Source organism: Nannospalax galili, unplaced genomic scaffold, assembly GCF_000622305.1.
Source record: "Nannospalax galili isolate Female #2095 unplaced genomic scaffold, S.galili_v1.0 scaffold741, whole genome shotgun sequence".
Lineage (NCBI taxonomy): Eukaryota > Metazoa > Chordata > Mammalia > Rodentia > Spalacidae > Nannospalax > Nannospalax galili.
Genome location: NW_008346093.1, coordinates 1,820,082 through 1,847,020, shown reverse-complemented (window position 1 = coordinate 1,847,020; position 26,939 = coordinate 1,820,082). Strand labels below are relative to the sequence as shown.

At 43.6% G+C, this 26,939-nt stretch overlaps 1 long non-coding RNA gene across 9 annotated transcripts in view; it reads right to left on the bottom strand.

Annotated features, from left to right (window-relative positions):
* The window catches only part of LOC103741694, a 44,095-nt gene extending 18,175 nt beyond the window's left edge, over positions 1-25,920 (bottom strand). For 4 of the 9 annotated variants that reach the window (XR_003851003.1, XR_003851007.1, XR_003851009.1 and 1 more), the window contains exons 1-9: positions 21,351-25,920; positions 14,712-15,044; positions 13,776-13,849; positions 13,282-13,383; positions 12,999-13,139; positions 9,999-10,251; positions 8,711-8,856; positions 7,623-7,786; positions 3,174-3,454 (exon numbers count right to left, since the gene is read on the bottom strand). This is a non-coding gene — a long non-coding RNA (uncharacterized LOC103741694). The remainder of the gene's footprint in view (positions 1-3,173; positions 3,455-7,622; positions 7,787-8,710; positions 8,857-9,998; positions 10,252-12,998; positions 13,140-13,281; positions 13,384-13,775; positions 13,850-14,711; positions 15,045-21,350) is intronic. The other 5 variants (XR_003851006.1, XR_003851005.1, XR_003851010.1 and 2 more) reach the window with 5 other exon arrangements.
* Between the last annotated feature and the right edge of the window lie 1,019 nt (positions 25,921-26,939).

The window sequence follows — 26,939 nt, the reverse complement described above, 5'->3', positions numbered from 1 at the left end:
GAAGAAATGCCTCCATAGTAGAAGCCACCTTGACACAGTCGCTCCTTCAGGCTGGTACCTTTCCTGGCAAACTTCTTTGGAATCCGTCCCCCCGGAGAAGGTGGACTGCAGATCAGCTCGCTTTGCACTGAGCTTCTTGTACTGAACCTGGACGTATTACTGTATTATTAGTCACTGTTCTGTTGCTATGATAGAAACACTTATCATTCAAACCATCACATTCCACTTCCTGGCCACCATAGGCTCCAAGTATTTGGACATTCTGTGCCCAGATGGTGGCGCTGTTTTGGGAGGTTTTATTAGTCACTTTTCTGCTGCTGTGATAGAAACACTGACCTGAACAACTGATAGAAAGAAGAGTTTATTTGAGCTTACGGTTCCAGGGGAATTACAGTCCATCATGGCGGGGAGACATGGTGTCTGGAGGTGGCTGGACCAGGAGCAGCAGAAGCTAAGCTCTCACATCATCATGCAGGCACAGGAAGCAAGAGAGTGCCTGGAGATCTGGCAAGGCTTAAGAACTCTCTAAGCCCACCTCCAGTGACATGCTTCCTCCAAGATAGCCACACCTTCTAAAACCTCCCAAAACAGCGCCATCATCTGGGGACAAAATGTCCAAACACTTGGAGCCTATGGGGGACATTTTCATTCAAACCACCACAGGTACTAACAGTACTCACAGTCATTCTGCGGAGAGGAATAGCACTCAGTGGGGATGTGGTCAGCAGGCTGGGGAGCAGTGAGGAGTCATGCAGCCACATCTCCCAGCTTCACAGTTCTATGTACATGCCAAATTCCTGCCACCTGCAAAGGCTCCCAAGTAGAAAGAGCCATGTGGCTTAGGTCCCTCTTAACGCACTGGACCAGTAAAGGAAACATGGCATAACTCATCCTCTTTGTTCTCCTTTTACAAGGGAAATAAAATGAGCTTCTACAATAAACCATGAAGAAACCAGATAAAAAGTCTTTTATATAAAGTCCTTTGGTAGGAAATACCCAGAATAGGCACCCACAGAAAGCAGATTCATCACAAGGGGTGGAGGTAGTGAGGCCTGGAAGTAATTATGTATTGGGTATAGAGTGCTTTCAGGGGTGATGCAAAGTTTTGCAACTAGATTAGACTGGTAGTTGCACAACTAAACACCACTGAGTTATATAGTTCAGAAACAGTTCGTTGTGTGTTTTACCTCAGCATAAAATAATCTTTAAACACCAGATTCTAGCAGCTTTTCTTTTTTTTAAAGATATTTTATTTATTATTTTTATTTTATGTGTTTGAGTGTTATGCCTGTATGTAGGTAAATGTACCATGTCATGTAATGCCCACGGAGGGCAGAGGAGGCTGTCAGATCCCCTGGAACTGGAGTTACAGACAGTTGTTAGCTGCCATGTGGGTGCTGGGATTTGAACCCGGGTCTTCTGCAAGAACAGTCAGTGTTCTTAACCGCTGAGCCATCTTTCCAGCCCCTCTAGCAGCTTTTCTAACAAATTTTCTGGCTAACTCTTAGACAAATGCTACCATTTCAGAAAAAGAAAGAGGAAACAATATTGTACTGTCCTAAAGGGGACCCATTAGATAAGATGACAATGGATTTTAAAGATCTAGCGCTCATACAGAGATCATGTACTTCTGAGACCTTTCTCTAGTTGTTTCCCTCATCCATCTATCTATCTACCTATCTATCTATCTATCTATCATTTATCTATCTATCTATCTACCTATCTATTATCTATCTATCTATCTATCTATCTATCTATCTATCTATCTATCTATCTATCATGTATCATCAATGTTGGTTATTTGTTTTTCAGCCAGGGACACGATATTTATACCAGGCTGGTCTTCAATTCACATGGCTCCAACTGCTTCCACTGGGATTAAAGGCAAGCAACATTATGCCTGGCTTTCCATTTCTTGCACACTAGCCTCATGTACAATGAAGGAATGAGGGAGATGAAATGAGATTAATAAAACTTTTCATTAATTTATTTAAAGAACTCTAGGAAGCACTTCATTCCTACTCGGATGGCTATAATAAACAAACAAAAAAAAAACAAAAACAAAAACAGACACTAACAAGTATAGGCAAGGATGAAATTGGAACCCCCACAGATTGCTAGGAGAAATATACAATTGTACACAAAATATAAAATTGTATACAAAAGTAAATATTTGTAAGCCAGCCTGGAAAATCCTCAAAAGCCTAAATACAAAGTTACCATATCACTCATTAATTCTATTCCCAAGGGAACTGAAAACATACATCCATATAAAAACCTGCACATACATGTTTGTAGCAGCATTACTTATAATAGCCAAATGTGGAATTAACCCAAGTGTTTATTACCTGAAAAATGGATAAACAAAATGTGGTCTAGCCATAACATATAACCATAAAAATTGTGTGGCTAAGTATGGCGGCATACACCTGTCATAACTCCAATACTTGGAGGCACAAAGGCAGGATTAACCAGCTTGGCTATATAATGAAATTCTGTTTCAAAAATCCAAAACAAACAAACAGAAAAACCAACATGGATATGGTAGCATATGCCTGTAATCCTAGCACTTAAATGGATGGTGGCAAGAAATAAGTTTGAAACCAACCTGAGCTACATAGGACCGCTCTCAAAACAAAACAAAAATAAAAACCCTTCTAAAGACAAAAACCAAATTACCACCAACAACAGAAAGGAAGAAGTGTGGATATATGCTACAGCACAGGCAATCTTAGACAATGTTAGGTGAAAGAAGCCAATCTCAGAACCTATCATATGAAATACTTAGGATAGGTATATTATAGAGACAGAAAGCAGACTGATGCTTGCCAGGGCTGAGGAATGACTGCAAACAGGAATGGGATTATTTTGGGTAATGAAAATATTCTAATATTATTACACAGTGGTGATTGCTGCACAACTGTGAATGCATTGTACACTTTAAATTTCAAAGGGTGAGTTGCATGGTATATGGATAGTATCTTGGTGAAGTTTTTTTTTAAAGCTCTAAGAAAAGTATAATGAAATTATAGGATAAGTTAAAATAAGGTTTCTGGTATATTTCATCAATGTGTTTGATCTCTGGAACTAGAAAGAAATTCCTCCTGATCAGGTAGCAATAAAAGATGACTTTCCTGAGGTCAAGACCTCCCTGCCCCTTTGTCAGTCCTCACCTTATAAACCTGGCAATTACTGACCACACATTCAATTCTCTTATTGACTCTTCCTATGAAGCAGCAAACTCAGTTCCTGTTTGGTCATTACCACTAAAGCATTTAAAGTTGTTCCTAATGATTCTTTTCTTTGGCAAAAATCAGTCTCATGAATTTGAGAATCACCAAATTAACTATCTGTGTACACGGCTCTCCATTCTTCTTTTTGGCTTTACAGGTCCCCAGGTCCAGAGCTTCTCCCATAATTAAGACCTTTTGAGGATGATCATAGATAAGCACACCTGTGAGAGAGATGAGGTTACACATGTGTTAAAGGCCTTTATTACAATGGATGAAATGTCTGGAGTCGATCTGGGCAGGCATCATTGAAGCCAGTACTCTAAGACAGCTGTAGATTGGGACATACAGAAGCCTCATTTGGCTCCCTTCTCAGTAACCATCCTTCCCTTCCTCTTGGCTGTCAGAATCCCAACTCTGTCTGGGATGTCAAAGTGCTTGGCCTCAGGCAATGGAGCCTGTTCTGTTTTCCCAGCATTCCCTACAGCCAGAAATGGTCATGTGACTTAAGACCTGGCTAATTAGACTGAAGCAGGAGTTGATAGGGAAGCTCTTGATTTCCCAATAAAAAGACAAAGGTGGGATGGGAGGGCAGGGTAGAGGAGGGAGTACAGGAACAGATAACTAACATTAAAGACCTTTGAAAATACCATATGGAAACCTACTACTGTAGATGCTTCCTAAAATATATACATATATAAATGAAGTTGGAGCTGCTGGAAAGATGGCTCAGTGGTTAAGAGCACTGGCTGTTCTTGCAGAGAACCCAGTTTGATTCCCAGCACCCACATGGCAACTAACAACTCCAGTTCCAGGGGAATTCAATGCCCTCTTCTGACCTCCACAGGCATTGCACAACAGGAGTGCACTTACATATGTGCAGGCAATACACTCAAACATCAAATAAAAATAATAAAACATAAACAAATGAAGTTACCTTTTAACGGGGGGACAATGCCTCTTCCTAGACAACCTTGGCTATCAAACAAAAAGCCCAGTACCAGGTATGGGTGACTTCTTTTCAAGTTGTTGGTCAGTGGGGTCCCACAGGAACTCCCTCCACTAACATTACATGCTATTGACATTGCTCTTGGTTACCCTCCAGAACTTGATGGTAAGACCCTATTACTGAAGACACCACATGTCTGAGTTTTAGGACACAGAGAAATCAAGCTGGTACCAACCTAGAAGCTTTACTCCCATTGGCTAGCTTACAGAGCTGGGAGGTTCTACTCATACTTACAGGGTAGAAAAGTCATCATTAGTCTTACCCAGCTGTGAACGCTGTGAGCTATGAACCCTGTGGCAAGATATGCCTGCTGGTGGTGCAATGGTGGACCAAATGTTATGGGCATAATCACTTTTGGACTGGATTTAAAGCCTATTCCATAAGATGGACCCCATTCAGTTACTGGTTACTGGTATGATTAACTGGGCCAAAAACAGTGTGGCTGGCTAGGTCATAGGCCCTAGAAGAGAGCCTGGTACTATTATTCAGCTAAATGGATATAGCAATAAACTGCCTCTCAAGTTCTTATCTTTACACCCAGACTGGTACATTTCTCAATCCTCATTAGAGGAGCTTCTTTTTGCAGTAGGTGGCAATTAATACAGAAACCAATAACTGATCAAATGCAGAGAATAAGAGACTGTGGAGTGAGTGCTTGGCTCTAAATGGGACATCTATTATTACCTGTCTTCCCCCGCAAGGCTCAGGGATCATCTCAGAAGGGGCAGAAAGATTCTAAGAGCCAGAAAGAGTAGATGTCTGTAGCAAAACAGTATCTGCTAGACATATAGTACAGTTGCACACATAAACTTACAACAGCTGGGACTGGCACAAGACCAAGCCATCCAATATCCCACTGGCATATGATAGCTACTGAAGACAGAGTCACTTTCTTTATGGGTGTGGCCCTCCATGCTCCCTAGATGGCCCGATACCCATACACACCCAGCTAGCACTAAATGGACTCAGTGTGTAATTTTAAAAAAAGAGGGGGCTGGAGTGATGGCTCAGCGGTTAGAATGCTGATTGCTCTTGCAGAAGACCCGGGTTTGAATCCCAGCACCCACATGGCAGCTAACAATTGTCCGTAACTCCAGTCCTAGGGGATCCGGCAGCCTCTTCTGACCTCTGCGGGCACTGCACGACACGGGTGCACTTACCTAGATGGAGACAATACACACATACACATAAAATAAAAATAATAAATAAAAAAAGAGAAAGGAGGGGGAGAGTATATGAAGTTGAGAAGGGGTGTGTGTGTGTGTAGAAGAGGAACAGAAGGGGAGGGAATGAGGGGTGGACTGGATCCAAACACATTATATGCATGTATGAATATTATTTAATTTAAAAAGAGACACAACCTAGCTCACCCTTCCTCTTCATCATGCTATGAATCATGATAAAAAGGCAGGAGTACTGTCCCTGAATGTCCTTGAATGACCAAGTTCTCTCATTCCCTGCTGGCAATTCTCAGGCAGATCAAAAATATGAGGTTTTGAGGTAAGGAGGAATGTCCTGAATAGCCGGGGTTCTGTCTATCATTCCTCCCACACGAGATCAGAAGTACAGTGGCTAATGGGTAATAAAATCTAAACCAGAGAGCTTTTGAAACCCCCAGCTATGATGCAAACTTGGCCATAAATGGACAAGACTCCATCCACACTGGATAGTTCTGAGTCTTGAGGGATGAGCTCACTATGGATCCTAGGCTTCTGTTGATTCTTGAAGCCTATCTGTGAGTAACAGAGCTGCTTTGCCTTACTGGACTCATCAAACTTCCTGCCAGATCTAGGAATTTTAGCAGAAATTGGCAAGCTGCTTAGACTCCTCCCCTAGGATTCGTAACCCAACCCATGAACAGTATTGCCCTCCCAGGGGAGGGAAATGCAGTGCTCTGCTTCATAGTAATGGCAGGAACTTCAGGGGTATCTTGTCACCAAGACAGAAAGTCAGCCACTAAAAGACATGATAACCCTGAATTACCTAGTTTGGGATTTTTTTTTGAAGAGGGAGGGCAGGGTCTATGTACTTGAGGCTGGCCTAAACTCACCAAGTAGCCCAGGTTGGCCTGGAACTTGTGATCCTCCTCCTACCCATGTCTCTCAAGTACTAGGATTACAGGCATGTGTCACAACAGCAGGCTAGACTTAAGAAAAACTGGGCTGGCAAGATGGCTCAGTGGGTAAAGACACTTGCCACTGAACTGATTTTGCAGTTGTCCTTTGACCTCCACATGTTCAATGTGATACTTGTGGCCCACCCCATTAAATAAATAAAGGTAATAAATTTTTTAAAAAGGAAAAAGAAAAAATAGTAGTTGGGCATGGAAGCCTACACCTGTAATCCCAGCATTTGGGAGGCAGAGAGATTGTTGTTACTCAAGGTGAGCATGGGCTACAGAGTGAGACCATCTTCTCTCTCTCACACACACAAAACCCTCCCCCCATTTTATTTAAAAAATAATACTGGGTTTTACCTTGTATATGTTGGCCTGGAACTTGTTATATAGCTCAGACTGGCCCTGAACTAATGGCAATCCCCTTGCCTTGGCCTCCTGACTGCTGGGATTATAGGTATGAATAACCAAATCCACTGGTTGTTAAAAAGAAAACTAAATGAAACTCTATTGCATTTTTTTCTGTTATATGTGGCCAAACACAAACCAATAAATGAAGAATTGTTGCCATTCTCTGGTAAAAATAAAGCTCCTTGCTGGGTCAGAGCAGAAAAATTGCCTACTGCTCTTCACATGGGTCTAGATGAGCCATTTACTAGAGAAACAGTGGGTAGCGCCAAAACCGTAATATTGCTTAAGATGAAAATTCACTCTGACTTTACACTCCAGCTGTGACTATAAAATTAATGGAGTAAAATTTCTTCAACTGTCACACACTGCTTTCTTTATACAGTCATGGAAATTTACATAAGAGATCTAAGGAAACCTAAGTTCCAGAGTTCAATAAACTTGGGCTGGCAAGATGGCTCGGCTGGCAAGATGGCTCAGCCAGTAAAAGTGTTTGCTGTGCAAACCTAACAACTTGAGTTCAATCCCCAGAACCCACATAAAGGTAGAGCGAACCGACTCCATAAAGTTGTCCTCTGACCCCTATTCTCGTACCACATCACACACACAAATATTTTTTTTAAAAAAGGAGTTCAGTGAACTCCAGGAACCCTGGAACTAATTTTAAAAAAGTCTAGTGAAAGTAGATACAAAACCATTCAAAATAGGTAGAATCACAAATATCACAGGAAGTGCGCCAACAAATGACGAGCCATAATAATGGGGACATGCCAATATAAACCCCAGAGGTAGATTAACTCAAATGTTTCTGATAGAACAGCTAACTTGTCAACCAACCAATCTAATTTGAGATTCTTACCTCTTCAGAACCATCTCTTGGTTTCATGGGATTAGCATTGAGTGACCCTATGACAGTCCCTCGCTCTGTCTTCCAGAAATCTTTGTGAACGTCTCCAAATAAGAACAACGATATACTGTCAGGTCACGAAGATCATTCAGTCTCCAGATGCTAAACGTTTTTCCCTAGAATGAACAGTATTACTTTTAATCATTTTTTTTGAACCATAGCTTACAGTGTCTCCATTTATGGTTCATCTTATTGTGGAAGAATATATGGTCATCAGAATGCCTGTGAATTATAAATACTTTCTTTGAGCTTTAGTGTTTTATTGCCTATCTCATTTCAGAGATGAAGATAAAGCAAGGCAAACCATGAGTAAACTGTTAGAGAATCTGTCAAGTCTAAACAGCAGGTGGGCTAGTACTACCTTCCAACCACACAAGTATGTTTATGTGCAATATCCTCCCCCCACCACATTAATGGCACTATCATTTAATAACATACTGATTACAGGAGTAACTAATTTTGCTTTTTTGTCTTTGTGAGACAGGGTCTCCCTGTAGTCATGGCTGGCCTAGAACTTGCTATATAGACCAGGTTGGTCTTGATCTCAGATATCTGCCTGCCTCTGCCTTCCGATTTGGAATAGAAGGCATGCGCCACCATGCCCTGCCAGGAATAACTAATTTGGTAAATCTATTATTTATTAGTGACTGTATTATTAACAACCATCTAACTATACCATGCTGGGATGGGCTAGCAACCTCGTCAGCATCTCTGAATTGTTATGGCTATAGGGATCTGTAGACTCAGCCTCTCTGAGTACTTAGCCTTCTCCCTCCACAGATGGGATTAGAGTGTCACAGGGACAAACACATGTGCCACTAAAAACAGTGGCAACTGAAATGTAATAAGAATGACTGGGTGATGCAAAGCCCAGCTAGATCTAAGTAGAGAGTTCTTTACAGACATTGTCCTTGAATACCAACCTAAAGACATGTGGCAACCAGAAGTTATTTCAAAGTATTAACAGGCAGCAAATTAAGGGCCAGAGACCCCGCTGCTGGCCTGAGATGATGAAGCAGTTTAGGAATCACTAAAGTCACACTGTTAGTGCTCTGAGGAGTGACTTTCTTCAGTATCACCCCAAATGTCACCTAGTCCACTTCTTCTAGCTTCTCATGTGCCATCTTCTCCTTGATCTGAGACAGCCTGATCAGTTTCCAACTTGTCATTTTTTTGTTGTTCATTTCTGTGGAAGATACTAGAGGTCACCTGGGTCAAGAAGTCTGTAATCAACAGACTACCAGGTGATCAGGGGACGGTGACAGGCAGAAACCTCTACAGTACCTCAGAGGATTGACTTACATAGTATGTCCAAAGCAAACATTTTAGTTTTGGTTTCTTGGAACAGGATCTTACTATACTATGTAGCCCAGGTTACCCTGGAACTCAAGATTCTCCTGCCTCAGCCTCTTGAGTGCTAGGATTACATACATGTATACATTTTCTAGAGCAGATAAAAAAAGATAATTTTTAAAGTGAAATTTGCTTTACCCTGGATATTTTCCTTAAAAAGTACCTTAAAATCTTTTATCTTATTACAGTAATTATAAGATTAATTTCTTTTGCTTTTGAGATAGCATTTTACTTTGTAGCTCAGGCTGGGCTAGAAATCACTAAGCAGCACAGGCTAGCCTCAAACTCTCAATCTTCCTGCTTCAGCATCCTGAGTATGGGGATTTCTGACATGTACTACCACACCTGACCTGTCTATCTTTATATATTTAAAAAAATGGTCTACAGTCCCTAGCACTGCATAAAATAAAAATTGTATAAATTGTACCTAAAGATAGAAAATTTTAAAATAAAATCTATATCACTGTTTCTGCCTACCAATTTCTGATTAAGTATTTACCCATTTCCTTTTAACAGGTTAAATATTTTTTATTATGTAAACATGAATAAATGTTCCTGGCCTGGAGAGATGGTTCAGTGGTTAAGAGCACTGGCTGCTCTTGCCGAGGACCTGGGTTTGGTACCTAGCACCCACATGGCAGCTAACAACTGTCCATAACTCTAGTTCCAGGGGATCTGACCATCCTCTTCTGACCTCCATGGGCACTGCATGATATGGCTACACTTATATACATGCAGGCAATACACTCATACACATAAAATAAAAATAATAAAAGAAAAAACTTAAAAAAGAAAACAAAAACAATGTGTTCCCTAAGCAATTCATACCATATGATACTGAGTTAAATCCAGTTCTGTCAGTTTGTAAATCTGCTGCACACACACTCTGCTTCTAGAAGACCCATCTTCTGACAGGAAGAAGGGCATTGCAACGGTACAGAGAAAGGGATGGAAAAGGATGTTACAGTTACCTACCTGAGCCACAAGCCTGAGAAGGCTTCCACAGAGACCTGGGAACCCTGTGAGACCTGTTCCCCAGAATTCTCAAGGGTGCCTGAATTCTGATTTCTAGTCATCCAACTGGGTTTGTTGTCAGGAATAGCTTGCAGCGGTTGGGAAGATATGCTTGCTGTCCTTGAAGATGAGCTTTTCAGCTTCAAAATATTGGAAACAGCCTATTGTGATTGGGAGGGTGCACTTGTCCTCCCTGAAGGTGAGCCTTTAGATTCTAGAAAATTAACATAAGAAGTGAAAAGAGAATGACCAAGAAGCACAAAACTTGCTTACAGAATTCTTTTTTGCAATCAACATATAGGATAGTTTTTATTTATTTAGTTTTATTTTATGTGTATGAGTGTTCTGCCTGCATTCATGCTGTACAATGCCTGAGGAGGCCAGAAGAAGGTGTCAGATCTCCTGGAACTGGAGTTTAGGACAGCTATTAGGCTCCATGTGGGTGCTGGAAACTGAACCCAGGTCCTCTGCAAGAGCAGCCAGTGCTCTTAACAGCTGAGCCATCTCTCCAGCCCCTTAGAATATTTTTTGTTGTTTTGAGACTAAGTCTCACTATGCAGCCCCAGGATGGTCTAAAATTTATGTTAATCCAAATGTTGGAATTACAGGCACATACCAAGGATGCCTTGTAACTAAATTTTGACAGAGAACAAGACCACTTTCTGACTACTCTCCAAATCTCAGCAGTGCTGTCTCCATTACATTTCTGTGGCAATGGAAATACTGTGTTTTAGTGTTTTACAATAGTACCCACCAGACATATGTAGCCATCAGTCACATAAAATGTGACTAGTCTAAGAAAATATTTCTAATGTGAATTTAAATAGACACATGAAACTAGTAGCTACTGTATTAGAGAGTGCAATTCTAAATGTAATAACTTTTGCTGTGAATTCACCCTATATGAGTACTGTGTTGGCTTCCAAACAAAGGATTAGGTAAGATCTGTGCTTAGATCAAATTCTACCTTGGGAATTACAAAGGTTAATTCCCTTTTCTTCTTTCTTGCTTCATTTTAGTACATTCCATTTTATTTGTGGGGTGGGAATGCAAACAGGGCACCAGGAAACTCTTGACTATGCATGCATTAAATATTCCTGATATGGCTAGTATTTATATTTTAGAATTGTTTACAATATGTGCAAATATCAGAAAGATTAGGTCTAGTCCATAATAAAATATCACATTCTCTTTGATAAGGCTGTTTTGTTTACCCCCAAAGGACTTTGGATCATTGCTCCCAGACTAAAGGGTTGCCACAACCCTAGAAGTCCCACTCATGCAAAACCTAATTATGGACACTGCTAAAATGAAATACCTTAGTAATTCCAAAAGTCTTGAGGGACTATACCTCAAATTAGAAACTCAGAAGTGTGTAAATTGAACAGATAATCTGCTATCCAATTAGTATGAGCTCTCCAATGCTGTAGCAATCATCTACTACTGTGTGCTAGGCCAAAGCTATTCAAGAAGGCCTTTTTGAATAAATGTAGCCAATAACATACTGTCTCATCTAACTATTATCCTTAGATCATTTGTATTGGGTCTTTTGAGCAAAGTGAGGCAGTTTAATAAAAACAATATAAGGGCCTAGAAATAATTTTCATGTGTTTCTTGTGTATAGACATTTTGTTACCACTCTACTATGCTCCTGGCAAATAAGCTTTTCCTTTTTTTTGTCTTTTTGAGACAGGGTCTCCCTGTAGCCCCAACTGAACTCTCTATGTAGACCAGACTGGCTTTGAACTCACAGAGATCGGCCTGCCTCTGCTAGGACTAAAGGCCTGTACCACTACGCTCGACTTGCAAATAAGCTTTTTCTAAAGAAGGGATCCCCTAGCTCAATACAGCATAGCTTCAGATACAACGTCACACGTCATAAAAAACTATGTGCCTTTGTCTCACAAGTCTAAAGATTACACCTCCAGATTTCCAATGTAAAAACTCAATCTAGGAGGTTTGGGAAATGGCTATTGTTGATAATGTAAGCATGAGGGCCTTAGCTCACATCCCCAGAGTAAATTTAAGAGAAAAGAAAGAAGCATAGTGGTACACACACTCATAATCCCACTGCTGGGGAGAGGGAGACACAGTGGATCCCCAGGACTTGCTAGTCAGTCAGTCTAGCCTACGTGTTGAGCTCCAGTCCAGTGAGAGATCCTGTCTCAAAAAATAAATAAATAGTACTATGGAGGCAGAGGTAGGCAGATCTCTGTTTGAAGCTAGCCTGGCTCCATAGCGAATCCAGGCCAGCTGGGGATACAGGGACTCCCTGTCTCAAAAAGCTAATAAATAAATAAATAAATGAATGAATGAATAAATAAATAAATACATAAATAACAAATAATAAATAAATAATAAATAGGATAGACAATGCCTGAAGAACACTGACATTGGCCTCTGACCTCCACACACATGCCCACATGTGTATATGCATACTCACACAAACATGCATACACACAAACTCAATCCAGTAGTTATATGTGCTACAGTCCAAGCAAGCAAAGTTATATTATAGGATGTTCTACTAAGTACTTTTCAGACACATAAGAGCCAAGTATATCATATAGCTTCCATTCCTGAGAAACTAACTCTTCTTTTTTAAATTTTATTTATTATATGTGTATGAGTGCTTTGCCTGCATGTATGTAAGTACACCCATACCCTGCAATGCCTGCGGAGGTCAGAAGAGGGTGTCAGAGTCAGATTCCCTAGAATTGGAGATATGGATGGTTGTAAGCTACCATATGGGTGCTGGGAATTGAACCTGGGTCCTCTGCAAGAGCAGCCAGTGCTCTTAACCACTGAGCCATTTCTCCAGTCCCAGTAACTCTTCTTGATAGGGAGCTAAGACAGACCAAAAACAGACAGACATCCATACATACACGAGTACTGCAGTGCCACAATATATTTTCAATAGAGCTAGAGCAATGAGACCCAGTGAAGCCTTGAGTACTACACCTGTCGAAGTCTTTGGCATCCGTGCCACTTGCTTGGTTCTGGGGAGACCAGGGATATCAAGCTGTGCAGAAAAGCATGCTGACTCCTGAATGTGCTGAACTTTCTTCTTAAGAAGGGAGAAGAGCCGTGGAGACTTACTTTCTTGATTGAAAAGAAGAGAAATTAGTAAAGCCAGTTTAGAGGGACTCAAAGGCTGTTTTGACAGAAGCTGGATGAAAACAGCAATGCTATAGTTTCCAGATAACAAAAATTTATAGTATTGTCAGAATTGCAGTTTTATTACCAGATTTGTGTGGAAGGGCTGAACTTGAAAGCTGTTTAACTGATGCTGCTTTTAGCTGCTCCTGTAAGAGTTTCATCTGTTCTTGCAACTTCTTTACTTCATCTACAAAATAAAAACATTAAAAATAAGTTGGGAGAGAATGCTATCCCTGACACAAACACTGGCTCATGATTAACTTTTATACTTCAAAGACTATCCTTAGAGAAATAAAACTTAAACATTTATTTAGTTTTATTTTATGTATATGAATGTTTTGCCTGCAGAGGACAGAAGAGGGTGTTGGATCCCCTGGAGCTGGAGTTACAGACGGTGTTAGTTGCCATGTGGGTGCTGGGAACTGAACCCAGATCCTCTGTAAAAGCAGCCAGTGTGCTTTAAACACTGAGTCATCTCTCCAACCCCAAGAAACAAACTTTTTATCTCTAGTAACCAAGCCTTTGACATCTGTGTTAGTTACAAACTTATACGACTGGCTGGGCATGGTGGTACAACACCTGTAATCCCAGATCTCAGGAGGCTGAGCTGGGCAGAGACTGAGGTCAGCCTGGGTTACATAGTAAGATCCTGCCTGAAAAACAAAAACAGAAGAGAAATTTGTACTACGGACACACATACCAGATGCAATTCTACAGTTAACAAGTTTATAGAGTTAAACAACAATGTTTACCTCACAAATTGAAATATCATAAGTAATGTGTTAGCTCCTGTATTAGAAAAAATAGTCAAGCACTGAATCTTGTTATAACTTAAAAATATAATGAGATGATGATGAAGAAAGGGACATGCCTCAAAGCTGCAGTTCAGCAATGGTCTTGCTTAGATTGCAGGCTTGCCCTTGTCTTCCCATGCACATAAATCCTAAAGTAATATATTCTGCAGGAAACATGAACAGTGCTAAAGTTATTCTACAGAACATTGATTATGATTAGCTGACAAGGTTATCAGGAGGCCCCTGAATGCTGAAGTGTTGACTTTAAATGGTGCACCTGCCAATTCATACAAATTTTGTGTGTGTGTATGCATGTGCGTGTGTGCACATATATGCATAGGGGCGAAAGGTCAACACTGGGTGTCTTCCTTGATTGCTCATCTTAGTTTTTGGGAAAGGGTCTCTCATTGAGCCTGGAGTTCACAGATTCTGTTAGACTTGCTGACCAATAAATGCCAGGGGCTCAGTATAACCCCTACAGTGTGGTTACAGATGCACGCAACAGCACCCAACTTCTAAGTGAGTGTGGGGATCCAAATTCAGGTCCCCACATTTGTACAATAGGCACTCTACTGTTTGAGCCATCTCTGTAGCACCAATTATTAGTTTTTACTAAGTCATTTATTACCACCCTTGAATCTACAGCTATTTTGATGAAAACTCTCAGGCTTGTGGTCTTCATTTACTTTATCAAGTTGAAGAAAGCAAGTGATCAGGATACCTTGCAACTCCTAATTGGTTTTCTCTTGACTGGGAGCAGAAGCAGAGAGGACTTTGTTTTCAACTTGCAAAGTAGGTACTTCATCAACTGTTAAGTCCCCTACATCTCCAAAGAGAGTGGCCAAATTCTCCTTCTGGTCTGCTTTTATCACTGTTCCACCAATAGCCTCTTGTGTGTAAGAGTCACCATCACCATCAGCTTCAAAAAGCTCATCAAATTCATCTGGCTCACCATTTTCCAGGGATAAGGAGTTAGTCTCTTCTGAATTACAATCCAAGGCTGACTCATTCTCCTCCAGCAGCAATGTCAGCAGAGACAAATCATCTTCCTCCACTAGAGGAAATAGAGGAGAAATGAGAGTCTACCTGGGGAAAACAAGCATAGCTAACTCATGCATTCAACACAAACATAGCGGTTTAAATGAATCTACAGATTTCTCACTTTGTCTTGTGTATCTGTTGTTATATCTACCTTTCCTGTCCCTGGGTGCTTCTTATAGGACACTGGGCTAAATCTTTTTACCTGCACTACTTTAATGAGCCAACTTGGCTCAGTACCAACATCTATAAAATGTGACCAATAAGGGAATAAATGAAAAATACTTAAATATAGATTTAGACTTCAGTATACTCCTTGGTGCGCATGTGAAATGCTACCTGGTAGCTCCATGCTCTTCTTCTTATTTTATGAAATTACCAGGACTAATCCCACAATGTCTCCTACCTGGTTACCTAGAGCACCACCAAAAGTCATCTCTAGTCTCCATGCTATGTTGACACAGCTGTCCTACCTCCTTGTTCCCAAACCCTTGAGATTTGCTCTCTGGAACTCAGATCCTAGCAATTTCCCTTCTATCCTTACTGAGGGACAGCAAAAATCTGGGCATCTCTACAAGTCTTTTGAATGGATGTTGTTTAATCATCTACACATTAAACTGTAACATCTAAAGTACTATTGTGTACATACTAGGCATGCAATAAATATCTATCAGTTCACTTCAGGTTCTTGATATCATATCATTGTTATTTTGGAACAACTAATCACCCTCTTTCAAGACCATAGCTTTTATAAACTTTTCTAAAGTTTATGATACCAGATTTTGTCATTAAGAACCCCATGTGGGGGCTGGAGAGATGGCTCAGGGGTTAAGAGCATTGGCTGGTCTTGCAGAAGGCCTGGGTTTAAATCCCAGCACCCACATGGCAGCTAACAACCATCCTTGAGCACGTCACAACATGGGTGCACTTACACACATGCAGTCATAACACTCCTACACTTAAAAAATAAAATTAAAACATTAATTTTATATGTATGACTGTTTTGCCTACATAAGTGTGCTCTGGGAAGATCAGAAGAAAGTGCTGATCGAACGCAGGTCGTTGGGCTTGGTGGCAAGCGCCTTACCATCTCACTGACCAGTCTTCCTACTCTCTTCCTGGCTCACTTTGAAGTGGCCGCCACAGATACATGACCTCTGGCATAGAAACTGCCACGTTTTTCCTATGTGATAATCAGGCACTGTCTGATAGCCTGATAGAAGCCCACCGCCACATGTAAATGGGGCATCCTAGGAGCACCTATCAACTGAGGCTTTTGTTACTGCCTCCACACTATAAATCTTTTGGTTTCACACCAATAAAGCAAAGCTGTATCTCTGAACTTGTCGGGAGCTGTATCTGTGTCTCCCTGTGTCTGGAACCAGCCTGTGATTCAGTCTTCCCGGAGGGGGCTATCCTTCCGTCAACAACCACTTGTGAAGATCTTGCATTCGCCATTCTTGCACCTCCCCTCGCGATCCGGTGGCCAACGGATCGTATGCTCAGAGGGAGCGGCCGGCAGCTTGGCGCAGAACCCGCCCGGCAGCTTGCAGCCCCCCGCAGAGTCTGCACTCGCCCGGCCCGGAGCGGACCAGCCAATCCTACAGAGCCCCGCCTGCACTTCCCGGCAGCCGTGGAGAGCCAGAGAGACCCACCCAGTGGTGCGCAAAACCCGCGCACCCCAGCCAACAGCAGCGCGGCATGCGAAAACCGCGCCCACAAGACGCACACAGCAATAGCTGGCGCCCAACGTGAGAGCCTCCGAACCCTGCGCCAGCCAGCAGCTGGCGCCCCCTGGAATGCAGAATTCGTGAGTATCCCTTCCATCAGAAGGGCATTAGCAATCCCTTTCTCCTAGATTAAAAGGCAGCTGTGCCTTTAAGCCATCCCCACCTTAGCGGGATCGAAAATCTTTCTTTCATCTCCCATCAGGAGATTAAAAGGCAGCTGTGCCCCCAAGCCACCCCACTCGTGGGGCCTGGCAAATCTCTCTTTCATCTCCCATCAGGAGATTAAAAGTCAGCTGTGCCTCTAAGCCACCCCACTCGTGGGGCCTGGCAGTCTCTTTTCTCTTTTCCTCCTTGTATTTTCAGCTTCTAAAATAAACTTCCCTAATCGGTTTTGTTATCTTGCCCCCGGGGTACTCAAACCACAGCTAAAACCAGTTAGGTGAGAATTTAAATTAACTAGCCCCTGCGGAGCACTTGAAAGTTCAAGGTGGCTTGCGCCATATAAACAAATGAACAAAAGATTTAAAAAAGCCATTTTTTTTTTTCTGTAGACCTTAACTCTGCAGCCATGCTTGTGTCTGTCAGCGCGTTCCAATCCCCTGGTGTCAGACTGCTCTAGGAACATTAAACACTAGACAACACTATTTTCCTTTTTATAATGGGTAATTCAGCATCACGCCAGAAAAAACTCCAAATTCGCTCCCTTAGAGCCTTGCTTAAATCAAGAGGACTTAAGATTTCCCAAAAAGAAAGCTTAAAATTTTGAAATAAAGTATCTCAATTTACACCCTCATCCTGTCAGCAGACATTTCTGATCCAGAGGTCTGGACTAACATTGCATATCTGGCTCATAAAAAGGAAATCCAGGAAAGACACAATTTTCCCCTTTCCTTTCTCCCCATAATAGCAGCCATCCAACAATGCTTAAGAAACCCACCTAAGATTGAGGAAAGCTTACAAGCACCAAAAAATAATAAAGGGGAAGGTTCAAACAATACAAAAGACCTAAAATATGCTATGATAAACACCCTAGAGACAAAAGGTTTTATAATAGCTACAAATAAAATACAATCACACAGCAACAAACTCAAACCAAAAAACTGTTCTGGCTGGGACATCTACAGATCCCTTACGCATGCCCCTCCCCAGGCTCCCATTCCATCTCTGCTGTACCACCATGCTCAGGCACTTCACATCTGTAAAGATGATCCAGCTAATGTCTTAGTCTCTTGACCTTCTCACCTTCACTACTGCTGTCTTCTACCCCGTCTTAGCCACAGACTCCCTGTCATTCTTTGTCACCACAGTAAAGATAAATCTCAAATCTTGATTTTCGATGCACCACTGTGACTGTCCGCCTCCTTTCCTTCCAGTCTATTCACTTTAGTATTCCTACCTAGCATTTCTCCACTTCCATTTAGGATTTTCGATCCAGGGCTGGGGATATAATTTAGTGGTACAGTGCTTGCCTAGCAAGCATAAGGACCAGCACACACACACACACACACACACACACACACGCAAATGTTCAACCCACTGATCTGACTTTAGTACAAGGCTTTTATTTCTAATCATCCCCATCCCCAATGCCGTCATTTTGGATCTGTTTTATCAGACTATAAAGTCACTGAACTCTAAAGACTCTGAACTCTCCTGCTTCTCTTTTTCTCATGTTTGTTCTCTGACAAAATCTTTTCCCTGACTAAATTTAATCCAAGTCAGCTGTGTTGCTGGAGAGAGACATGCTATCATGCTGACTGGTCTGGTTTTAAACTGATACACACCAATAACAAATAGGCATCCAACACTTTAAAATACTCATACCTAAGGGCCAGTTCATGGTGATACATACCTTTAATTCCAACATTTGGGAGGCAGATGGACTTCTGTGAGTTTAAGGCCAGCCTGGTCTACATAGTGAGTTCCAGGCCAGTCAGGAGTACTTAATGAGACCCTTTCTAAAAAAAAAAATCAAACACTGGGCATGGTGGTGCATACCTTTAGTACCAGCACTTAGGAAGCAGAGGCAGGCAGATCTCTGTGAGTTCCAGGCCAGCTGGGGCTACAGGGAAACCCTGTCTCAAAAAGATTTAAAAAAAAAATCAAATAAGCTGGGTGTGGTGCTGCAAGTGTTTAATCCCAGCACTCAGAAGCAGAGGCAGGCAAATCTCTGTGAGATGGAGGCCAGCCTGGTCTGCATAGTGAGTTCTAGGCTAGTTGAAGCTACAGGGAGACCCTGTCTCAACAAAAATACAAAAACTTCATACTTAACATGTATGAGACCCTGGCCTCAAGTTTGATCCCCCGACACTGAAATAAAAATAATTCTCCAACCTATTTGCTTTCCCACTTTTTACTTCAAGCCATCTCTCAACTCTGTGTCTCCCATTTCTCCTTCTGTACTTGGTTTTAAACTAATTATATTATATTTTACAGAAACAAAACTAAACCAAACAAGAAGCAATCATCTTTCTCTTCTTTCACTGCCAAATCTGAATATATGCTTTCTGTCTCTCCCCCGCACCACAAAAATGGACAAAGTATCTAGTCTTATATCGAGGCATTTCCTCCATTTATATACTGGATCCCATTCCTCTTAGTTTCTCAAGGATTTCATTCTACAATTAACAACTCTGTTTCCCACAGTATCAACACTTTTCCTTTCTCATGGAACAAACACTCCTTATAGGTTACAAGTCATTTTCATGTCTCCCATCTTATCAACTAACTGCTAAAATAGTTTTTGCACTTTAAAACTTGCTATCTCTAGCCAGGCGTGGTGGCGCATGCCTTTAATCCCAGCACTTGGGAGGCAGAGGCAGGAGGATCTCTGTGAGTTCAAGGCCAGCCTAGTCTACATAGTGAGTTCCAGGACAGCTGGGGCTACAGGGAGACCCTGTCTCAAAAAAAACAAGAAAAAAAAAACTTGCTATCTCGCTCCCTTGATGAAAATGTAAGCAGAAAATGTTCAAAAATACATCCTTAGAACCAGTAAATGTTTTTTTGTTTTTGTTTTTTTCTGGTCTTGATATATAGCCCACATTGGCCTTAAATCTTGTTTTTCCTATTTCCAGAGTGCTCAAATTACAGGTGTGTGCCACCATGCCCTGCTTCCACTATGCCCAATTTCTTTCTTTTTTAACACAAGGTTTGTTATGTGGCCTGGACTGAACTCATGATCCTTCTGCCTCAGCCTCTGAACTGCTAGGATTACAAGGGTGTAACACCACACCTGGCATCTAATAAACTGTTTGAGTCCCTCTATATTGGCCAAGTTGTGAAGTTGTGCCAATGAAATGAGATTTTCCTACCAGATACTATACTATGGACAGCATGTCCAACTCACAGCAAAAAGTTATACCCTGTATCACAAACACTACTCTGAAGGCAATCTGTTAATTTACAAAATAGGAACCTATCATTCCACCAGGAGGTAATCAGTTTTATGTATATTACAGTGTAATTAATTTCAATGTTTCATTTTACTTTAAGAAGGCAAAGCAGAAACAAGATGGCAGCAGAAGGAGGCATACGCCAGGCAGCAGGGCAGCTGGCCTTAGACCCAGAGTATGCAGGTCTCCAAGAGACTGAATGTGTCCAATGGACCATTTGGAACCTCTTCACATAAGATGAATATATTTACCTGACCATTGTTGCACCCCAATCCTGCGACCCCCAATGACCACCAAGGAGTCCAGAGAGCATGTAAAAGCAAAGAGCCTTTATTTGGGCTTAAGCTCAGGCCCTCAGATTTCACTGATGCAGAGGATCTGTACTGAGAGCTCCAATCTAGGGTAGGTTAGGTTTTTATATGGAAGTTTCACAGAAGCCCACTCGCACCAAGCATCCTTTAAAACGATTGGATGGTCCTATACCCTAAGTACGGGGAGGATTCTTATTGGTAGGGGCTATCTTTAGGGTATTAGAATGCACTGACTGGTATCCATGGGGCCAGAAGTTTCTGTTTTTACCTTATAAGGCTGCTATATACCCCAGGCTTGCTTGATCTATAGCTTTCTGGGATGGGGGTGGTAAAACAAGATTACAACGTGCCTGGGCATGCCCAGGCTTGCCTGAAACAGCTAGTCAAAATGGAGTTAGTGCCGTCTTAAGCCAAGCAGATTACAGAAGCAGAAAGAAGTGGTAGGACGAGTCAGAGTCTCACATTTCCCCCTCTCCTAGTAACTAGGGATGACCCAATCATGGGTCTGGATCGTGATCTCTAATGAGGGGGTCTACGGGCTGATACTGGGACCTCAGGACCATGAGTTGTACTGCATTCACCTGCTCTCTAACAATGGCAGTCAGCCAATTAATAATACATGGCCCAACAGTTAACACTAACAGGAGGAGGATTATGGGCCCAGTCAAGGCTGAAAGTAGAGTGGTAAGCCAGGGAGACCAATTGAACAGTTGTTCACACCAATTTTGTGGCTTTGTAGGTTGGTATCTGGAGAGGAGTTCCTGGTAGAGGTGTTTGAGGGTTTTTACATTTTCTTCAACAATACTAGACTCATTGACAAAGAAGCAGAATTTTCCTCAAAACCATGCAAGTTCCCCCCTGTTCAGCTGTGATTAGGTCCAGAGCTCACCTGTTCTGAAGCACCACTCCTGCAAGTGAATTCATTTGTCGTTGGAGGGACTCAAGGCTGTTGGCTGTGGACGCCACTGCCTGGTCTAACTTGTCCTGGAAGTCCCCTGCCAGATGACTGGTTTGAACGACAGCAGCAGTCACCGCACTCTGGGAGCCTACTGAGAGGGCGAGTCCCAGACCCACTAACAGGGGAATGAAGATTTCTCTCTGCAATCGGTCATGGAGGAGAAAAGCAGCCTCTTCCTCCTCGAACAAGTACACCTGGGGGGTGATGATTACTGGAACACAAAAGGCAGGCTGAGAGGAATTAACGCAGGTCAAAATGTCTCCCCCATACCAGAGAAAAAGGGGAAGACTGACGCAAGCAGTTCCAGAAAGAGTCACATTAGCAAGGCACTTGTGATGGGCAGGAATGGCTTCACCAGAAATGCAAAGTGGGTAGTCAGGTGATTGTTCAAACAGGGGAACGCCCACCAAACAGACCGTCAGAGGAGCTATATCCTGGAGTCTTAGAGAGGGTGGCATTAACTGGTACTGCGGTCAGCAAGGGTCTATTGCTAGATGCACAAAGAAAGCAATTAGAGGCAATGGGGTGGTTGGTGAAGGGTAAAAAGTCCACCACATATTGTATATATTGATTCCAGGACATGGTTGATTTTGTCTGCTCCTCCATTTGTTTTTCCTGTACAATAATGCTATGATGGGTCAGTATAGGCTGAGCTTCCAGCACAAGCTGGTGGGAAATGTGGAAATCAGCAGTGGGGTAACTGGTGAATCCCCCTGGGTAGAACTTTCCTACTACCCCAGTATGCCAACATTCATTCCAGGGATCTGCAACATATGTTCGGGAATAAGGTTGGCCATTTTCCAATAGGAATATGGACCTCTCCTTTCCTGTAATCCCTATTTGTCCCCAGGTTAGGCCTGTCTCTAGCTTGCAGAAGTAGCAGCACCCTCCAAAGAGGGTGCTGTCTTTTAAACATGACGAGTCTGTCTGCCAATAAGGAAAGCAGACATATTCATCATTTGTGTGGCTACTGGCATTGGGGTACACTATGATGTCTAGGGGCTCTCGGCAGCCCACTAGGGGGCAGTTGGCTGTGTCAGTCACCTGGTTTCTCCCTGGTATGTTTCCCTGACAGAGAATCTCCAGAGCATAGTGTTGGGAAGGTTAGGGTGAGCGTTGCCAGAGGACAATATAGAAGCCATTAAGAACAATAAAGTCTTAGCTTGAGAGGGTTGTCCGTGTCCTTGTGGACTTTCCATTTTTGGGATCCAGTGCAGTGATCAGTGGAGGGCGAAGGTCGTCTGGGTCTGGGTGTGGGCTCGCAAGCCGGACATGGGTGTGATGAATCCAGGCGGTAACTCTGTCTACTTTCACTGCAGTCGAGGTAGTCAGGAGCACCATGTACAGTCCTTTCCAGCGAGGTTCTAGGGTCTCACGGCAGTGTCTGCAGACATAGACCCAATCGCCAGGCTGGTAGTTGTGTGGGGTAGGAGGAGGAGCAGTCTCATAAATAACTTTCAGACAGGGCCATATGTCCTTGTTGGCATGTGCCACAGCCTCAAGAGAATCAAGCAATTTATGGTTATCAAACTCAGCAATTAACTCAGCTTTTAAATTGGGGAGGATGGGAGGAGGGTCTTCCAAACATGATCTCAAATGGAGTTAAACCTAACAGGTAGGGTGAGTTTCGCACCCTATATAGAGCAAAGGGAAAGAGAGCCACCCAGTCCCTGCCAGTCTCCATGGTTAATTTAGTAAGGGTCTCTTTTAGGGTTCTATTCATCCTCTCTACCTGTCCAGAGCTTTGGGGCCTGTACGCAAGGTGTAATTTCCATTTTGCCCCCAATATTTTGGCTAACTCTTGCGTTACCTGAGAGGTGAAGGCCAGTCCGTTGTCTGAGCTCAGAAGAGCTGGCACACCATACCTTGGAAGAATGTCTTCCAGTAGCCGCTTGGCGACTGTGTGTACAGTCATATGCTTCAGTGGGATGCGCTTCAGTCCATCCTGAAAAAGTATCTACCAGAACTAAAAGATATTTATAACCATATTTGCCCAGTTTTATCTCTGTAAAGTCCATTTCCCAGTGGGCTCTGGGCTTGGAGCCTCTCAACCGGGTCCCCTGTTCTTTGGAAAGGTTCTCAGCATTCGTCAGCCTACAGCTAAGACATTTGGAGGCAATTGGATCGACATGTGATCAGAGGTTCAGAACCTTGAGATGGGCGTTTCTTAGGAGGTCTTCTGTCTTTCGAGTGCCCAGGTGGGTGGTCCGGTGGATATGACTGAGAAGATCTTTGGCTAGGCTACTTGGAAGGATAATCCTGCAGTCCCCTGTATGCCACCAGGCATCAATCTTTTGGGTCATGGGAAGTTTGTGTATCAGCTTCAGATCTTTCTGAGAATAATCAGGTTGGTCTGGTAGCACGGGTGGCCCTGGGTCCAGCAGATGGATAGCCAGGACTAAGGTTGCTTTCAGGGCCATCTCCTTGGCAACCTGGTCTGCCCTCTGGTTTCCCCAGGCCATAGGCCTATCTGTCTTCTGGTGCCCAGGGCAATGGATGATAGCCAGTTTCTTGGGTAGCCATAGGGCAGCCAGTAAGTCTAGGATTTCTTGTGTATTTTTAATAGGCTTTCCCACAGTTGTGAGCAGCCCCCCCTCCTGGTAGATGGCTCCATGTACATGGGCTGTGGCAATGGCATACGGGCTATCCATATATACATTTAATTTTTTGTCCTTGCCCAATTTAAGAGCCTCGGTCAAGGCTATCAACTCAGCTCTCTGGGCTGAAGTCCCCGCAGGTAGAGCTGCCGCTCAGACAGTTTCACTTTCTGTTACTACGGCTGCCCCCACATACCTCTGTCCATTTTGCACAAAACTGCTGCCATCAGTAAACCAAGTGGCTTTTGCATCAGGAAGCAGCTGATTGGTCAGGTCTTTTCTGAGCCCGTGCACTTGGCTCAGGATTCCCACGCAATCGTGCAAGGGCATGTCCAGGTCTGGATCAGGCAGCAGTGTGGCTGGATTGAGGGCTGTGCTTGGGAGAAAATGCATCCTTGGGGGCTTAAGGAGTAAGCTTTGATAGTGAGTCATCCAGGCATTGCTCAACTAGCGGTCGGGTGGCTGCTTGAGAACTCCCTCGATGGCATGAGGGGTTGTGATACATAATTCTTGTCCTAAGGTTAACTTGTCCACATCCTTGACTAGAAGGGCCATGGCTACTATAATTCACAAACATGGCAGCCACCCAGCGGCAACTCGGTCCAGTTTTTTTTATAGATATGCCACCGGCCTGTTACAGGGCCCCAGAGTCTGAGTTAGGACTCCTTTGGCCACTCCCTTCTTTTCATCTATGAAAAGATGAAAAGGCTTAGCAACATCCGGAAGTCCTAAGGGCTGGGGCGGCTAGGAGGGCCTGTTTGATCTTACTGACAGCCTCTTCCTGGACCTCTGTCCAAACGAAGGGCTTGCGTTCCCATGTGACTTCATAGAGGGGCCTCACCAGTTCAGTAAATCCTGGGATCCACAAGGGGCAGAATCCTGCTGACCCCAGGAACTCCCTCACTGCCCTCTGGGACTGAGGGGTGGGTATTTTTAGCACTGTTTTCTTCCTGGCACCTGTAAGCCATCTTTGTCCTTCTTTTAATATGTATCCCAAATAGCTGACCTCTCTCCAGCATATTTGGGCTTTCTTGGCAGATGCCCGATATCCCAGTCTACCTAGGGTTGCCAGGAGGTCTCTAGTTCCCTGCTGACACTGCGAGGCATCAGCAGCAGCTACCAAGATGTCATCCACATATTGTAATAGGGTGAGCTGGGGGTGTTCCAGCCGGTACTCACCCAGGTTTTCATGGAGAGCCTCATCAAACAGGGTGGGCAAATTTTTGAATCCCTACGGCAGGCGGGTCCAAGTCAGCTGCCCGTTGAAGCCGATCTCCTGGTCTTGCCATTCAAAAGGAAAGAAGGGCTGGCTCTCTTTGGCCAGAGGCAGGCTAAAGAAGGCATCTTTCAAGTCTAACACCGTGTATCAGTTTCTGGAAGGTGGCAAGGAACTCAGGAGGGTGTAAAGATTAGGTACTGTTGGATCATCCATAACCTGTTTGTTTACCTCTCTCAAGTCCTAGACTGGCTGATAGTTGGTTGAATTTGGCTTTTTGACCAGCAAGGGGGGTTATTCCAAGCCGATCGGCAAGGCACCAAGACGCCTTGATCACTCAGGCGTCGGATATGAGGAGTGATCCCCAGCCTGGCCTCCTGGGACATAGGGTACTGTTTAACTCTGGCCGGTAGGATTCCAGGCTTAAGCTATATCCAGATGGGGTGCTGGTGGGCAGTCAGCCACATGCCCCCTGTCTCGGCCCAGGCTGTGGGGAACTACTTTAGCCAGGTGGAAACCTCCTCCTCTGGTGTAGAGGCCTGTTGGGGGCCCTGCTGTGAAGTAGAAGTCCCTTCACGTCCAGAAAGCTCACGCAGCTCGGATTCATGTGCTGAGACTCCTTTCAGCAGAGTACCTGGCATCCTTCCTGACTCCTTTTGAAGTGCCCGCCACAAATGCTCTAACATAAACATGGCCTCTGGCTCCAGGAATACCATGCTTTCCTGTGTGATTTTTCAGGTAGTCAGCAGTCTGGCAGCATGGCAGAAATCCACTTCCATATGTAAATAGAAAGCCTCACAAAGTATCTATCAGCCAAAGCTTTTACCACTACCCCCATGGTATAAATATCCCAGTCTTTCTCTCAATATTAGAGAGCTGGGTCGCAGAGAGCTGGATCAATAGAGAGTTGGACAGCAAGGAGCTGGAGCAGAGACACTTAATAAAGCTGTAACACAGATTAAGCCGAGTCTTGGGTCTTGGGTCTTACTACCGGCGACCCAGCCTCTCCGGGGTGCGCACTCCTCCATTACCGACTTGCGGACATCCTAGCTTTCACCGTCCTCGTACTCTTCCCACGTGGTCCAATGGCCAGTGGACCTCGCTTCCTGAGGAAAGTACATGGGTGAATTATGGGCGGGATTCGGCTGGACAACGTTCCAGCAGCGGAGACTTTCAGCACCGGAGCGGCGGACAGAGACGTGGGACCCGAAGCGGCGGAGAAGCCTGCGGACCCACCGTGCCATTCCGGGAGTGTGCCCAGCGCGTGTGCTCACCTATATCTGGCGCCACAACGTGGGAGCCTCTGAACCTCATGCCACAACGTGAGAGCCTCTGAACCTTATGCCAGCTAGGAGCTGGTGCCCACAGAAACGCTAGGTCCGTAAGTATCCCTCCCCTTCAGGAGGGCAACAAAAAAATATCTTTTAAATTTCCTCCTTTTTTTTCTGGTCTAGAAGTCCTCGCGAGGGACTGCTAGGGCCAGAGAGACAACTGAGGTTTCCTGGCCAGGGCTACCCCCTGGTGTTAACTGAAGGTCTCTCTGATCCCCTAGGGGACCCCGACTGCCTGTACAGGTGTGGACAAAGACCTCTATCTAGACATCTCTTTAATATCAAACCTGGTGACGCATCGGCCAAGTAAGGACCATTAGGGTGGCCGCCAGCCTCTGAAATATGCGGGCAGGTCTTGTGACTGGGAGCCACTGTG